Genomic DNA, 17,054 nt, shown 5'->3' on the forward strand with positions numbered 1-17,054 from the left:
AATGGATTTTTTGAAATTTTTACTCTAAGAGGATGAAATACAGTTGAAATTGTTTATGGACTTTTCGGTTCAAAGTTCTGTGCATATACGTTTTTCCACTTCTATACATCTTTCCATCCTCCATGATTTTTTAGTGGGTATGTTATTGACACAATAGAACACTCAGTTTAAGTTTTGTTTTATATTTTCAAAATTTACAAAAAAAAAAATTTTTTTTTAGCGAAACCTATAAACCTATGTAGAACATATTATGCTGAAGCGATCCACATCAAAATCAAAGTGATTTGTTCAGATTTAGTTAGTGAAAAACGTTTTCTCCCGAAATGGAATTTCATAGAAAAATTACCGTTATTTCGTTAGATTCGAAAACCTATTCTTCCCTCTTAAACTTAAAACGTAATAACAGTTGCCACAACTGTCAAATTACCAACTTGACATGATTTTGATTGGCGCAACTTTTTGATTACTTGTATGTAAGTTCCAAACTCATCAAGCCTTGACAATTAAACTTGGTAACTTAGCGTTTCTGTGTACTTTGCGTGTTACTAAGTGTGTACGTACAGTCAGCGTCAAATACTTTGTAGCAGTCAAAGTGGCCAAATAGTTCGGTACACCATACTAAATATATGGTGTACCGAACTATTTGGCTACTTTGGTTGCTACAAAGTATTTGACGCTGACTGTACCTACGTATAGTCATAATATACAGGCCTTAGCCATGACCTTAGCCATTGGACAAACCCTGAAATCCCACGTAGGGTTACTTCTCAGGAATGCTCTGACGTTAATATTTTTTTAATTAGAACAAAAGATAAAAAAATATTTTTTTCGAACAAAAGTTATTTGCAATAATCGACAACAAAACGAATCACACTGTGTTAATCTTTGGCAGTGTTTTTGACAATTTGTTCGAAATATTTGATAATGATGACATTTTTCAAAAGTCAGAAGCTTATTAGTGTCATAAATAAAAAAGATAATCAAAAAGGTTGAAGAAGGTTCCATACTATTCTTTGAGGATATTGCCTTAGGAGCTACTAACACATACAGGCTGCTCCAAAGTAAAAAATGGTAATTTGTTAATTTCTTCGAAACCGCTACACCGGCTGTTATGATACTTTGTACAATGGTTCTAAATACCCTAAGACATATGTACATTTCGACTTTGTCCAATGGCTAGGGACACACTGTATTTTAGAATGTTATCCTTTATTAATCACTCTGTCTTCCTTGTCGTATCCTCATGGCCGAGGGACGTGACGACTGTGGTGTGTGGTGTCTTCTTCTTCCTCGCGTTGTCCCGGCATTTTGCCACGGCTCATGGGAGCCTGGGGTCCGCTTGAACGAAAGAACGAAGCGACTGCTCTCTGACTCTCCAACCCAGAGGGTAAACCAGGCCTTGTTGGGATTAGTCCGGTTTCCTCACGATGTTTTCCTTCACCGAAAAGCGACTGGCAAAATACCTAATGATATTTCGTACATAATGGCTGAGGGACGTGACGACTGTGGTGTGTGGTGTGGTGGACGCTATTTAAAGCGTTTTGTCAGACCTGTTACACGTGCAGCCTGTGGACAAATTATGGTTAATTTTTTTTTTTATCATTTATTTCAAGTAACATTAGACTCATAAATATGTTAGTATGCACTTACAGCTAAGTTAATATGTACAAACTTATCACAAAATAATTACTAAGACAGCTATGTTTCTAGAAGCACCACGGTTTAAACATTGTTATCGCTATGACGTAAAAATTGAATAAAGATATCAAGTTAATATCAAACACTGAACAGGCTTCAAACCAGTAGCTAAAGTTACACAGAAGGTATGTGCAGTCATAAAAATAACCCATTTAACTAAAACTGTTCCAAGCCCTGATGAATAGGTCAGCTAACAATACACCCACATTTTAAACACTAATTATGGGCTTCGGCTAACCGAGCTATTACTTAATTAACTTCAAGTTGTAAACGTCACTTAAGCTCGAGTCATTAAAATTACTAAAATGAGCTTCTTTTTATGGGCAGATATTTTAATTTTTATTTATTGCTGAATGGAGTTAGGGTTCTTTAGTAGTTGGTAAAGGTTTTTTTTATTAATTCATGAACCGAGTTTTATACTAGTACCACTATGGTATAAATGGATAGATAGATATATACCTAGATTTATTTATTTCATAATACAGATTACATTATAAATTGCAGGCATGTCAATCTACAAGAATTCATATTATGATCGTCAAAACAGATATAGGTATGTAATATATTGTTTGCGTCTTCATTTTGTTGAATTATATGTATATCGGCACTACCCGTTCAATGTTGTAAGTTCATAGTTTCCTGCTACGCAAAGGTTGTCTGGAAGAGATCGCTTCTTAGCGATAAGACCGCCTGTTGTTACCTAACTTTTACGTGTTTTTTTCATTTCCTGTCTATTTTTAACTGTATGGTGCACAATAAAGAATATCTACTTAATTACTTACTATATAATATACAGGATGATTCAGGAGACGTGAGCAGGATCAAGCCTGCATATTCGGTTATCAGCAACTGTTTCGTACCAGTATTTGTGAGATTAACGTTAAATTAATTTTTACTGTTAAAAAAAAGAGTTTTATTTTATTTACGATATTTATGGTCACCCTCTTTGTTTTATCCATAATAGTGACAAATTGAATGTCATCGGAGTCTGGTTACTTTTATAAAATCGTATCTCACTCAAGTGTGCCATTTTATTTTCTTCATAATCAAAGTGCTGTCATAACGGTTAAAGAGGTTTTATCTTTGTTAATTAAGTGTTGTAGGGTGTCCATGATTGTAGATAATCAAATTTGTCCTTAAGAAAAAGTTAAATAACAGATAAAAAGCGTAATTGTTTTACTAAATTATGATGGTGAACGATTCATTAACATTTACTGATTGTGTAGGCTTAGTCAAGCTCACGTCTCATGAATCACCCTGTATAATCATTATCGTGTACGCCACTTATCCCGGTCCTGGGCTAGTCTCATCCAGAAGTGTCCCACGATTTTTTGAATGTCATCCACCCAACCTGCCAACGGACGCCAGGCGCGGCTTTCTTTCATATAATATAATATACCTACTTAAGGTAATAAATAATCAATACAACGGAACCCAGCATCCAGTTTAACTTTTAAATTCAGAGCTACAGTAAATTAAGTATTTTCTTTAACAATGATAGAATTTTGACAGAAGCCGATATAAAGTTAAACGAGATTACATTCTAAATAACATTTAAAACTTTCAAAGTTAAACAACTTTTCGTAAATTGTAACGATTTTTTAAAGCTTCTGTTGGAGTGTATTAAAAACGTGTTAATTGAGTTTCGGCCCGATTCGAAGAATGAGATACGATAACAGATAGTTCTGGTTTAGATAAGTTCTCATTTAGATATCGTTTGTATGTCGTATAATTGACAGAACCAGCTCGATTCGGGCAACCAATGTTACTTTGACGTTAGAAATATCGTAGATAGATCTTATTGGGATGACAGCGGAATCGAAATAAACGTAAATTTTGACATTTCGTTTAGTTATCGATCTTTTAAAGATCTTTCCAAGATCTTAAACGTGTCTTAATCATTCTTCGAATCGGGCCGTTTGTTAAAAACCTACATAGCGTCGTAGGTTGGTCAAACACGTTTTAGGTAAAGGTCACTTCTGTGGACAATGCAAATTAACGACTCTGATACATCCCGTTTTTCTTATTTGAGTCTCAAGTACTGAAAAAATGTATCCCCGCTGTAAAGGTGCGTAAAAATTAGCTTAAGATTCCCTTAAATTTGCGATGTCTACAGGAAAGACGCGAACGAGTTTGCTATAAGTATAAGGTGAGTATTTTCTGCTTTCTGATTCAACCTAAAATTAAGTTACTCGTGTCAATTATAAATTAAGGTAGGCTAAAAACGATATTTAACAAAAAGTGTTTCATAAATTAAGGTAGGCTAAAAACGATATTTAACAAAAAAGTGTTTCATAAATTAAGGTTGGCTAAAAACGATATTTAACAAAAAGTGTTTCATAAATTAAGGTAGGCTAAAAACGATATTTAACAAAAAAGTGTTTCATAAATTAAGGTTGGCTAAAAACGATATTTAACAAAAAGTGTTTCATAAATTAAGGTAGGCTAAAAACGATATTTAACAAAAAGTCACTTTTATTAAAAGTGTTTCATAAATCAAGGTAGGCTAAAAACGATATTTAACAAAAAGTGTTTCATAAATTTGAGAAGAAAGCCCGTGAAAAAAAACATGTTTCTAATAAATAATTAAATAAAATCATTTAATTTGAGTAACTTTCAGACTCATAGATTATGTTAGTATGCACTAATAGCTGTTAATATGTACAGACTAATCACTAAATAATTACTAAAACAGCTACGTTTCTAGAAGTACCTAAATAGTGGTTAGACATAATAATATACTTCTAGAAACTTGCATATCATCCCAATTTCTCAAATATGTCAATCCTCTCAGCTGTTGAACACAGGATTGGGTTAGAGGCCAGCCCACTCGCACCCGGCGCACCGGGGATGTCCAAATAGATTATGCGATGTTTATGCCATTATTGTTTCTTCCTAGTCGCGATTCTACACAATATTCATTCCACACAGCTGAAGTTTATCACATGCGATATTCTTCACAGTTATTATTTCTACACAATCTTGACTATACCTAGTCGCGATTCTACACGATATTCATTCCACACAGCGGAAGTTTATCACATGCGTTATTCTTCACAGTTATTATTTCTACACAATCTTGACTCTACCTAGTCGCGATTCTACACAATATTCATTCCACACAGCTGAAGCTGTTTCTAAAATATAATAAATGACATAAATGACAAATAAATGCCCATACCGAGATTTTACCCAGGACCATCGGCTTAGCAGGCAGGGTCACTACCAACTAAGCCAAACTGGTCGTCGAAATAGGAATATAATTGTGTGAAGAATAACGCATGTGGTAAACTTCAGCTGTGTGGAAATAATATTGTGTAGAATCGCGACTAGGTAGAGTCAAGATTGTATAGAAATAATGACTGTGAAGAATAACGCATCTGATCAACTTCAGCTGTGTGGAAATAATATTGTGTAGAATCGCGACTAGGTAGAGTCAAGATTGTATAGAAATAATGACTGTGAAGAATAACGCATCTGATCAACTTCAGCTGTGTGGAAATTATATTGTGTAGAATCGCGACTAGGAAGAAACAATAATGGCATAAACATCGCATAATCCCACAAAATCACTCTGTGCTTAATATTAGATGTTGTTAATTCTCTCACAATTCAATTAATTTTCAGAAAATCCCTATATCATTTCATGTCCTAATTCTAGACTGACAAAAGACATCAAGCAAGTAATTATCTCTAATAAAGATAAGACCTACTTTCGCCCTTTTCACACCCCTATTGAACTTTAAGCACGCAACCAACCGCTTTGGCGAAACAAAACATCATATCTATGGAACGGCTCAAACAAATTGGCATGCACTTATGCCACATTACAAATACATTCATCATCTCTTTATTATAAGGAAATAGAGTTTATTTTCGAGTGTTTCTGTGTTATAAGGGTTAAGCGATACCCTAAAATGCTGGTTCGCGTGTGTAAAGTACATTTGGCATGTGAGCACGGAATGCTAAGTTCGCCACTATTTTAGAGAATTGGCTAAGGACTGTTATATTTCCGTGAAATATTGATTCGTGTATGCCTTTGAAGTTTTTCCAATACTGAGGCAATTATAGTTAAATATTTGGCTGAATAATTGTGTAGGATTCTTGGCTGGTTTTTAGTGACGTGTCTAAATATTTGTGGTAAATATATTACCTTATATCCGTTATGAAATGATTTGGCAACCATTACGTAGGAAAATAATACTTTTTTCGTCGAAATTGACGCAAGGCAAGGCGTAAAGCTGCAGGATTCAAAATACACCTACAGGCCAATTCGTACGTGCACTTAGACATCAAACCGATATATGAATCATATCAGTTAGCAGTCATTAGCGCGGGCGTCTCGCTCGCTTTAGTACATGTACGGACGAGTCAGAGCGATATAAAATTATGAACGCGCGAATGACGGCTAACGGCCCGATTCGAACTTGAAGGCGAAAGTAGGCGAAGATAGGCGATAATTTATTGTTTCATTTGATTAAAGTGATTAAACACACTGACTTTTTTAGGAGATACCGGCGTATGTGCCGTAGCGTTTGTGTTAATGTTGCATGGAAGTCAAAGGTAGTGGATTGAATCGTTCTCACGGAGAAGGAGAATGCACTTTATATACGAAATCAGGTTTCGATTCGATGAATTTGCTAGAAAAAGCCCTAAAGATTGATCTATAAAAGCGACGCTAATGCAACGCTTTTTCAAAAACTCTGCTGGTGGAGAGTACTGAATCTTTGGTGTATTTGTGGCGGGCAATCTAACCCTGGGAGCCTTAAGAGGGGAGGGGAGAAAACTTTTTGAATCGAACAAAGTAACGGTAATTTTTCTATGAAATTCCATTTCGGGAGAAAACGGTTTTCACTGAATAAATCTTAAAAAAATCACTTTGATTTTAATGACGATCGTTTCAGCATAATGTGTTCTAGGTTTAGAGGATTCGCTCCTAATTTTTTTTTCAATATTTGAAATAAAGGAAAACCTACAAACCTAGTTTTTCATTGTGTCAATAAGATATTAAAAAATCATGGAGAATGAAAATATTTAGAAGTGGAAAAACGTTTTCTCTTTTTGTATGGTCGATCACGTGGTGTACTTTCCTACTAGTCAAAACAGTTGTTTTTTAAACTCTCGAAATAATAAGAGTTAAACCAAGTTAAGTCTGCAGCGATTTTGATAGCACACGCAGTGCAAGTGTAATATATTAAAAAAGGAAAACGACACAGTAAATATTGAACTTGTATACAAAAATAATTAATCTAGGTCCAAAATCCAGAGAGGAAAATGTCGAGAATCGAGAACGTTTGTATGAAAAATTATCACTCATGTTTCCTCTTAATAAGTTTTATGACAAATTTGACTATTAAGTCACGAACAACATAATTAATGCGGTCTTTTAATTGCTAAATACTTACTGATATTTTGAATTGTACTATATATATATTCTTCAACACTTCAGCAGACACTTACCTGTAACAGAAAAATAAGTTTATTAGTATATTATACTAATTAATAATGTATTAATAAGACGATATATATTTAAACGAAGCGGGTCGCCTCATATTAACTAACTAGAAACTGTATTGTTGGAAAACCTTAATAATACACCGATTTTGATAAAATTCTAACCATAAATAAATGTCATAATTTTCACAATAGTTCAAAATTACATTGTTATTGCCAACGTTACTGTACCTACACAAAAGAAGCGCCGGTGGCCTAGCGGTAAGAGCGTGATACTTGCAATCCAGAGGTCGCGGGTTCGAACCCCGGTTTTACCAATGAGTTTTTCGGAACTTATGTTCGAAATATCATTTGATGTTTACCAGTCGCTTTTCGGTGAAGGAAAACATTGTGAGGAAACCGGAACCCCAATAAGGCCTAGTTTACCCTCTGGGTTGGAAGGTGAGATGGCAGTCGCTTTCGTAAAACTAGGGCCTACGCCAATTCTAGGGATTAGTTGCCAAGCGGACCCCAGGCTCTAATAAGCCGTGGCAAAATACCGGAACAACGCGCGGAAGATGATGATGACTGTATCTTCACGAAAACGAAAAATCTCGAAAGAAATTCAAAGGTAGTTACAACATTTTAAATGTAAATTCCTTAGTTGAAGATAGCTAATAATTTATAGTTAGATTGAAATCTCTACTGGATTAAGCAATTCTCACGAAGAACTATCTATTTACATTTTAATTTATATTTAAATCTCAATTGGAATACATTGGTAGTATTGAAAGAAAGAAATAGAATGAAAATAAATCGAGCGAACAGCATACGGCCCGCCTGATGGTAAGCAGCCTCCGTCGCCTTTGTACGCCTGCAACTCTAGAGGAGTTACATGCGCGTTGTCGATCCCAACACTCGGCATCCTCGTTGAGCTGTGGCGACCTACGCAGTCAGTATTTTAAACATGTTTCTACAGGCTGTTTTTTAAATGGATCTTCACTATTTTTTGTTACAAATATTCTAATACCAATTCAAAACACTTAAGAGGATAGGCCCCGAAACCGCCTTCTCATACAAACGTAGTCCTCATTTTACTCTCTGGATTTAAAATTATTAAAAAGATTTTTATTCCCTTTGTGAGAGACTGGAGTCTGGACTAAGCGTATACCTGTAATAGAGATCTCCAGGACGACACTCCGAAAACTAGGAGTAAGATTTACTCTTAAGAAATTACGAGTATTATCCAATGTATTAAAATAACATTAAAATTAAATTAGGCGACCGGTCTGGCCTCGTGGGTAGTGACCCTGCCTATGAAGCCGATGGTCCCGGGTTCAAATCCTGGTAAGGTCATTTATTCGTGTGATGAGCATGGATATTTGTTCCTGAGTAATGGGTGTTTTCTATGTATTTTAGTATTTGTAATAAATAATAAATAAATAAATATTATAGGACATTATTACACAAATTGACTAAGTCCCACAGTAACCTCAATAAGGCTTGTGTTGTGGGTACTCAGACAACGATATATATAATATATAAATATTTATAAAAACTTAAATATATAGAAAACTCCCATGACTCAGGAACAAATATCCATGCTCATAACACGAATAAATGCCCTTACCAGGATTTGAACCCGGGACCATCAGCTTCGTAGGCAGGGTCACTACCCACTAGGCCAAGCCGGTCGTCAATTTATAAATATATATTATATATATCGTTGTCTAAGTACCCTCAACACAAGCCTTATTGAGCTTACTGTGCGACTTAGTCAATTTGTGTAATAAATGTAATAATGCCCTATAATATTTATTTATTATTTATTAAAACAGAAAAAACATCAAATATTTTGACACAGTTTGTTGTACACCCGCAGCTTATGCCCCTTTGATTTTTTCGACTCTTTAAGTAACTATTATAAAAGTTAGAAGCATTTAAAAATGTGTATGAAATCTGTTTTTATCTCCTACTTTTTACCTTATTAAAAAATCTAAAAAAAGTCAAACATGGCTACGGTTAGTATACATCAAAATATATAAAAATATTTTCCATAATGTCAATATCCAGAGAGGAAAATGGGGACTACATTTGTACGGATAAGCGACCGTGGCCTATCTTCATAACATCTTATAGCGTAGAAAGACTAGAAAGAAGGATCACTTTCAACAAAAAACGCCCGGGCGGTAATTTGTAAACGCGGCAATTACTCGTGTAGATAACCGGCGATCCGTTTTGTCCACACTCGAGGGTGCGAGCCCCCGCTGTGCCGGGCGCCGCACTGTGGTGCGCGTTCCGCTGCGTCTGGACAAAATTTAGTAGATAAACTTATACTTTAAGTCATAAATTTCACATGACGTTGACGACGACGACAAATGTCAGTTAACAGTTGTATGTGGTAATTACAACATAATATTGTACAGAAACAGTAGATTAGATTAGATTAGATTCATATATTTCTTATTGGAAATGTACATTATATTTGACATGTCAAAATAAAATGCATTCACAAAAAGATCGAAGATTAAAATAAAATGAATACAGAAATAAAATAAAAATACCCCACAAACTATTAGCCCCGTCAAAAATTAACTTTTAAGTCCTTTATAAACTTATACTATAAATATTTTTTTAAAGTATTGGCACTCATAATATTTGTGCATAGTTTCTTTACCGCCTGATTATTTATAAGGGCTGTATGGGATAGGTCGCTTTTTATTTTATCGATACGACCGCCTCTTGTTATTTTCAAATCCCATCTTAAAGACTATTATCTGTCCCTTATTTTGTTACTCTGGTCGCGTTGCTGGCAATCATACTTGGCTACAATATATAGTATTGTAAACCTTTATATGTCTGTATCATATATTTATGTATATATGTAAGTAGTATGTATATATAGGTATTGTTATATTGTTGTAGGTTTCGTATTTATAAGTTTTTTCTTTAAAGCTATGTAGTTTCCAATCTAGTGTTTTGCACCTCCTAAATAGTTAAATTAATATTATCACTTCTCCGCTACCTAAATGTTGTCTGGTAGAGATCGCTCTTTAGCGGAAAGACCGCCTGTTGTCACCTCTGTCATGTATTATGTATGTCTCTCTGTAAATGTTATTTTGAGGTTGTCCAATAAAGAGGTTTTGTATTGTATTGTATTCATTACCTAGTATTCATCTCGTATTTAATTATCTGTGTATTTTTTACTTTGCTTTTTACTTATTTGGTGCACAATAAAGAATATTTAGAATTAAAGCATGTCACGAGCAACTGGCACGCCGGGACTCAAGATAGAGAGAATTGGCGCAAACTGGGAGAGGCATTTACTTTCGAGGAGGTCCGCTCATTTAAATAAAAAGTGTTTAGATATATTTTAAGATACCTAAATTTAAGTTAAACTGAACCTTTGATCAATGTAATGAGTCGGAATAAAAAGGCTTTTTTTAATTTATTTATTTAAAGAATATTTACTTGCTAACTTAAATCTTTAAAATTCAATCAAATATAAATATTTCAAAGAGGTTTGAAATATACATAGAAACGGCGTAGTACTAACTATTAAAACAATTTGTTAGGGCATGATAGTTAAAATAAATAGAATACGACTCCTGCAGAAATATATAATGATAAAACATTATTTCTTTATTTAGATAAAATAGAAACCTAGAAAATTGCTAGAAAACTAGCTGGAAGTTTAGAAATTGTCTTACCGGTGGCATTTTTCCAATATTCTAGCTTAACTAAGCCTATAAAAAGCTTCAAACTCAATTTACATTTCATAACCTAGTTTTCGGTTTGGCCTAGTGGGTAGTGACCCTGCCTACGAAGCTGATGGTCCCGGGTTCAAATCCTGGTAAGAGCATTTGTTCGTGTGATGAGCATGGATATTTGTTCCTGAGTCATGGGTGTTTTCTATGTATTTAAATATTTATTAATATATATATATCGTTGTCTAAGTACCCACAACACAAGCCTTATTGAGCTTACTGTGGGACTTAAGTCAATTTGTGTAATAATGTCCTATAATACATTTATTTATATTATTTTATTTATTTATTTATTTTATAACCATAAAACAATAATAGAGTCAGACCAAATTAACTTTGCACAAACTTTTCAACGACAAAGGGTCAAAGTGCCACCACAAATGTCATATTCTTATAAAATATGACGTTTTAGTAGCTCTGGCATATTCCTGAGTTAATGCAGAATTATCTTAAGCAGACTTATCCAGGCACACCATTTTCTGTATAGGCTGACAACAAATTATGACATAAAACTCATGATGTCATCTTCATTTAAGAGCATGGCTCTTGTCGGTGGAGTAGACGCCAGTTTTCGCGGTCATCGGCTAACTTTTTTAGGTCCCTGTAAGATACGATACTGGCTTTTCCTTTTCAACTGATAACGTATCAAATATCAAATATCAAACATTTATTCAGCAAATAGGCCACAGGGGCACTTTTACATGTCCATTTTTACAAACAATAAATTAAAAAAAAAAAACAAATTACAAATATCGAATCTATGAAATAATAAATACTTTATTAGAGATGTATACTGTCTCTAAATGTCAAATTACACAAAAAAAACTATGATAAAAAAATAAAACCATAAAATACTAAAATTCTTTAGAATTCTTTAGATAGGTATCATTAAAAAAATATTTAAACCAAAACAAACCACAAAAAAATAAAATTGCTTTTGTCCAAAACAAAAACAGAATTGTACCACTAGCCGTTTACACTCCTACCGCCCGCTGTTAGTGAATTAAGGTCCATTCCGTTTACTTCTTTTGCTTCTGCTTGTAAAGGAACATTCCGCTTCACTGCTCGCTTTGACAACCTCGTAAATCTTTCGAATTATTTTCGTAAATTCAACTCTATTTCGTACATTTTAAAGTCCTTTTTGCAATAAAGTGAATGAGTGAGTTAGGAAATACGGTAATGTTGCCAAGGCTCATGTTTTATATTAAATTTCACACCTAATAATATTCGCTCGTAATGAGCATTCAAAATGGGAAATTATATGTGAGCGCTTTGAGGGGTTTAAAAAAGGAATCAATTTCTTAAAATAATGAGATTTTGAGGAGCACCTTATTAAAAAAACTGATTCTCATCCTGACCATGTTTTTTTAATCTTCTTAATGGTTAGCGAGATAAGATTATTATTATAACTCTTATACTACGTCGGTGGCAAACAAGCATACGGCCTGCCTGATGGTAAGCAGTACATATATCATACAAAATATACGATACCTACTTTATTGATTTACTTGATAACTTATAATAATATTAATTCAGCCTATCCGTCCCATATTTCTTTAAACTTTATAGCATAAATTTACAAAAAAAAGAATACAAAGAGCGGACTTAACGCCTCAAAGCATTCTCTACCAGTCAACCATTGCGCTAAACAGAAACAGTTTGGTGCACGATTGAAAAGATTTGATATGAAAAAAGACACATGTCGACTGTACGAGTACTTACATAAATATATATTTTAAATAACCATACATCATCAAGTGGGTAGTGACCCTGCCTACGACGCCGATGGTCCCGGGTTCAAATCCTGGTAAGGGCATTTATTCGTGTGATGAGCATGGATATTTGTTCCTGAGTCATGGGTGTTTTCTATGTATTTAAGTATTTATATATATATCATTGTCTAAGTACCCTCAACACAAGCCTTATTGAGCTTACTGTGGGACTTAGACAATTTGTTTAATAATGTCCCATAATATTTATTTATTATTATTATTTATTAATATAACTATGACGTTCACTTAACACTTGCACCGTCCAGGTTATCAATATCGCTGCCAACTTAGCTTGGTCTGCCTCAAGGGTCTGCCTTCGCAAATGTAATCCAGGGGGCTTACCGCGAAAACCGAAATTCGCAAATTTCGGGGATCTTTCTCTTTTACTCTCACTAAGACGTAATTAGAGTGACAGAGAAAAATGCCCGCAATGACGAACTTCGATTTTTGCGGTTATTATATGTATAGCCCAGTTTACGTGTGAATTTTTTCATGGTCAACCCTCGATAATAGTAGTTTATGTGAGTGCTAGATAATAAAGGCATAATATAATGATATTATGTACAGTTACATACACTATTTTATCTACACACATATTATAAACTTTTTATGATATATTCACTATCCCAAATTACAGCCAACGCTGGGGCATCGTTGCTCTTTTGGCGGAACTCGCGGATATGTGCTGGCGTCACCGAAATATTTTTATCGTTAATTTTACACGAAACTTTGGCTATAGTTACTTTAAAAACAACAAAACATATTCATTTTATAATTAATACTAATTAAAAGATACTCTGTACGTCAAATGGCGGTAAATGAAAACATTTTTTACGCATTTCACTCATTTGTAGTGTTTTTTTTTTTATTCAAAGACAATCTAGAGTCGGGGGCCGGTTTCGTATCATTCGATACAAACTAACATGCGAGATATGTCAAAATTGTATGCAATTGACATTTCATTTCGAACAAAAAGACATCTCGACTGATATTAGAATAGAGGTCAAATCGAATTGCTTTTTTTCAGATGTGTTCCAAATTTGAATGTCATAACCAAATCGATTTTGATGTGGTTATGAAGCAATTAAAACATTATCACAGATAAGAAATTTGTTGTAAAAAACAGTTTATCATAACGTTGGCCATTATTTACAGATTTTGAGAAGATTTCGGAAGGCATCATAGAGGGTTCATGATATGTGTGTAGATAAAAACGTGTAAAAATTCAGTATAAAACCACAACTTGCATTAGCAATCATCCAAAAATCAAATCATCATCCTTGTGTTTTTGTTTGTTGCATATATTATGAGTGAATACTCGCACGCACATCAATAGATGATACATTACGATAGTTATGCACGATTACAGTCACTGCATTATGACACGTCTAATCGCCTGTAGGTAATCTGTGGCGTTCAAACTTTGGAGATTTTTGCCCGGTTTTTGGTCAATTTTTCTCGGGTCAAGTAGGTACTTTATTTTTATGTCCATTAGTAGGAATGGTATTTTAGTAATTCTAACTTCACGCAAAAAAAAACCGAGCAACACCGGCTTCCGACACGTCGGAAGGGAGGAATCTAAGTGATATCTTACCGAACAAATCATTCCACCATTTTTTGCGGGGGGGGAACGTGCACACAGACGAACTTCTCACTCACTACATACAAAATCCAATCTGTAATGACGATACAAATACATAGAAAATGACACACGTCAAAGACAAATCTTGCACACCTTTATGTGTACGGACGAGTCACAACATGCACCGCCATAGGTACAGCTGTACCTATGCTTCGGCAGAGGGGAAATAGTATGAATGCCGTCTCCCTTCCAGGTGTTGCTCGAAGAAAAAAAACGTTGTATTTTGTAACAATTGAAGACCAAAATAACGGTTTTTGCGTGATTTCTGTATACGATTAAAACAGGGTTTTTCTATCAATATAGTGCAAACGAATATTCGAGAGTAAATAGATGCACACATATTTAAGTATGACTGACTTAATAAAACGCAATTATTATTTATATGGAAATCGAACCATCTTAATTTGGTTAGTGTTAGAAATTGTTGTAAAACGTGTAAAACGCATTTTAATCAGCTAAAATAAGTGTTCAGAATCATAACCTTTATTAATATGTATTTCAGAATTTGCAAGAAACACCACTAAATCACTCAAATTAAATATTTGCTTTCAAACTGTCAAACATGGGCACACGTTGTTACTATACGTAATAGGTAATTTAAGCTATACAACACGTGCATATAGGTGATTTAAGAAATGAAAATGGTAACATTTGGCTTGAAATAATAATAAAAACTATATATATAAACTTTAAATAAAGGCACTATAAATAAAACACGTCCTCCAAGTCACTGTCAATGACCAGTGTGCCCAGAAGTCTGGCCGCATTGCCAATTTGCCACGTTGAACGGCAATGCTAATGCCTTGAGCAAAATACTGGCCAGCCTTGGTCACGTGTGGCGTTTATAAGGCGCGCCACTAAGTCAAGGTACAACCGGCGCGCGCTTGGCCCCCACGGCCTCATCGTTTCGACCCCAAACGCCTTAAAAATATAACTACTGCCGAGGATATATTTGCGGCGTTTGAGGTATTGGCTTACATTTACTAATTTTAAATATGTTCACAAGTTACCATGGAAGTCATTTACAATTTTTAAAGGAAGGAGTGGAATTGAGGTAAGGTTTTTCGGAAGTTCAGGGCAAGAAGCATATAAGTAATCTAGTGTTTTTATTGAAAACAAAAACCATGTTGAGGTTTAACTTATTACTATTGTATAAAGTTTCATAAAAGGACATTAAAAATATATTTTATATCTACAAATGAAACCCAGTTACGTTCTTAAAATTGTGTCACACGTTAAATACGTTCAAACTTTACACAAAATATACAAAAAGCCCAAATATCCTGGTCATATTTGAAGCCCGGCATTGTTAGTAAAACTCGAATGGGCGAAGATTCGTGTGAAGCACTCAGAACTTGCTTTTGTCGCTAAGTTCTCAAAGTTCCGTAACTATACGCAAGTTTTTATTTACTTATAGTTTGAAGCGCTTAGGGTGCTGTAACGGTGGAGAAATATTGAATAATGGTTTTAGTATTTGTGTCGTGTTTTGGGAAACGAAGTAACCGTTTTACGAGAAAAGTTTTTAGAGGGAACTTTTTTTTATTAAACGTTCTCAAAATAGTGTGTCTATATTTTTAGGGAACTTTGAAACTCAGGACCTAGATTAATAAAAAAAAAGATATTCCGCGAAATTCCCAAAATATTACCATAGAAATTAAGTTGTTTACCTATTTTATTTACATTACACAAAATGTAACAATACAGGACTAGCCTGAAACATTACATTCCTTATAACTAAGGTCATTATAATAATAAAAAAACCGGCCAAATGCGAGTTGGACTCACGCTCGAAGGGTTCCGTGCCATTATCTAAAAATCACTTTTTTGTATGGGAGCCCCCTTAAATATTTATTTTATTCTGTTTTTAGGGTTCCGTAGCCAAATGGCATAAAACGGAACCCTTATAGTTTCGCCATGTTAGTATTTGTTGCGATAGCAGAAACAGAAATACATAATCTGTAGAAATTTCAACTGGATAACTTTCACGGTTCATGAAGGACGGACGGACGGACGAACCGTCGAGTCTCAGTGATAGGGTCCCGTTTGACCCTTCGGATACGGAACCCTAAAAAACAATAGTAATAATTATTAATAAAACATATTTACAGAAAACATAGAAGATTTTTGTGTCTCTTTTCGTAACTCTATTAAGATCATTAGAATGTTGATATTCCTGTATAGGAGCATCAATAAAGCCCAATTTATGAACACAGACGTTAGTTTTTTTATTTATCAATTATTTATTTTAAAAATTAAAATTCAATGTTGTGCAACATGCATCATTTACAATAACACTTACGAGTAGACGAGCAAATATTGGAATAAGTTAAGTATAATACAAGGTATTACTTTCAGAACGAATCATACGAAGGGTCGAAGGCCAGTGATAAAGGGCCTTAAGCCTTTCAACGCTACGCCTATCGTGTACGGCGCGTCACCATCAACCTTGTCGGAATGAGCGAAGGTTGATATTTGGTTGTAGCAACGTGCGTCATTTGACGTGTTTGGCGGTCAAAGGGTTACAAACTACCAACTTCCGGGCTTAATTACTGATCAGAAAAATTATAAACTAAATGCGCTAGAACAATTGAGTTAAATATACTTATTTATCAGTAAAGCCGCGAAAGTATATCGCCCGCGAGATATACTGGCTGTTCCTGTCAGTTAGAAAAATATGGTGGGCGATATACTATCGCGACGCTCCTGTACTAAGCCTACTTTTTCTACAATATATGTGATAAG

General features: G+C 34.5%; 1 protein-coding gene across 6 annotated transcripts in view; it reads right to left on the bottom strand.

Annotated features, from left to right (window-relative positions):
- The window catches only part of LOC133516567 (protein madd-4), a 651,682-nt gene that overhangs the window by 260,181 nt on the left and 374,447 nt on the right, over positions 1-17,054 (bottom strand). The window lies entirely within an intron of this gene.

Source organism: Cydia pomonella, chromosome 3 (assembly GCF_033807575.1).
Source record: "Cydia pomonella isolate Wapato2018A chromosome 3, ilCydPomo1, whole genome shotgun sequence".
NCBI classification, from domain to species: Eukaryota; Metazoa; Arthropoda; class Insecta; order Lepidoptera; family Tortricidae; genus Cydia; species Cydia pomonella.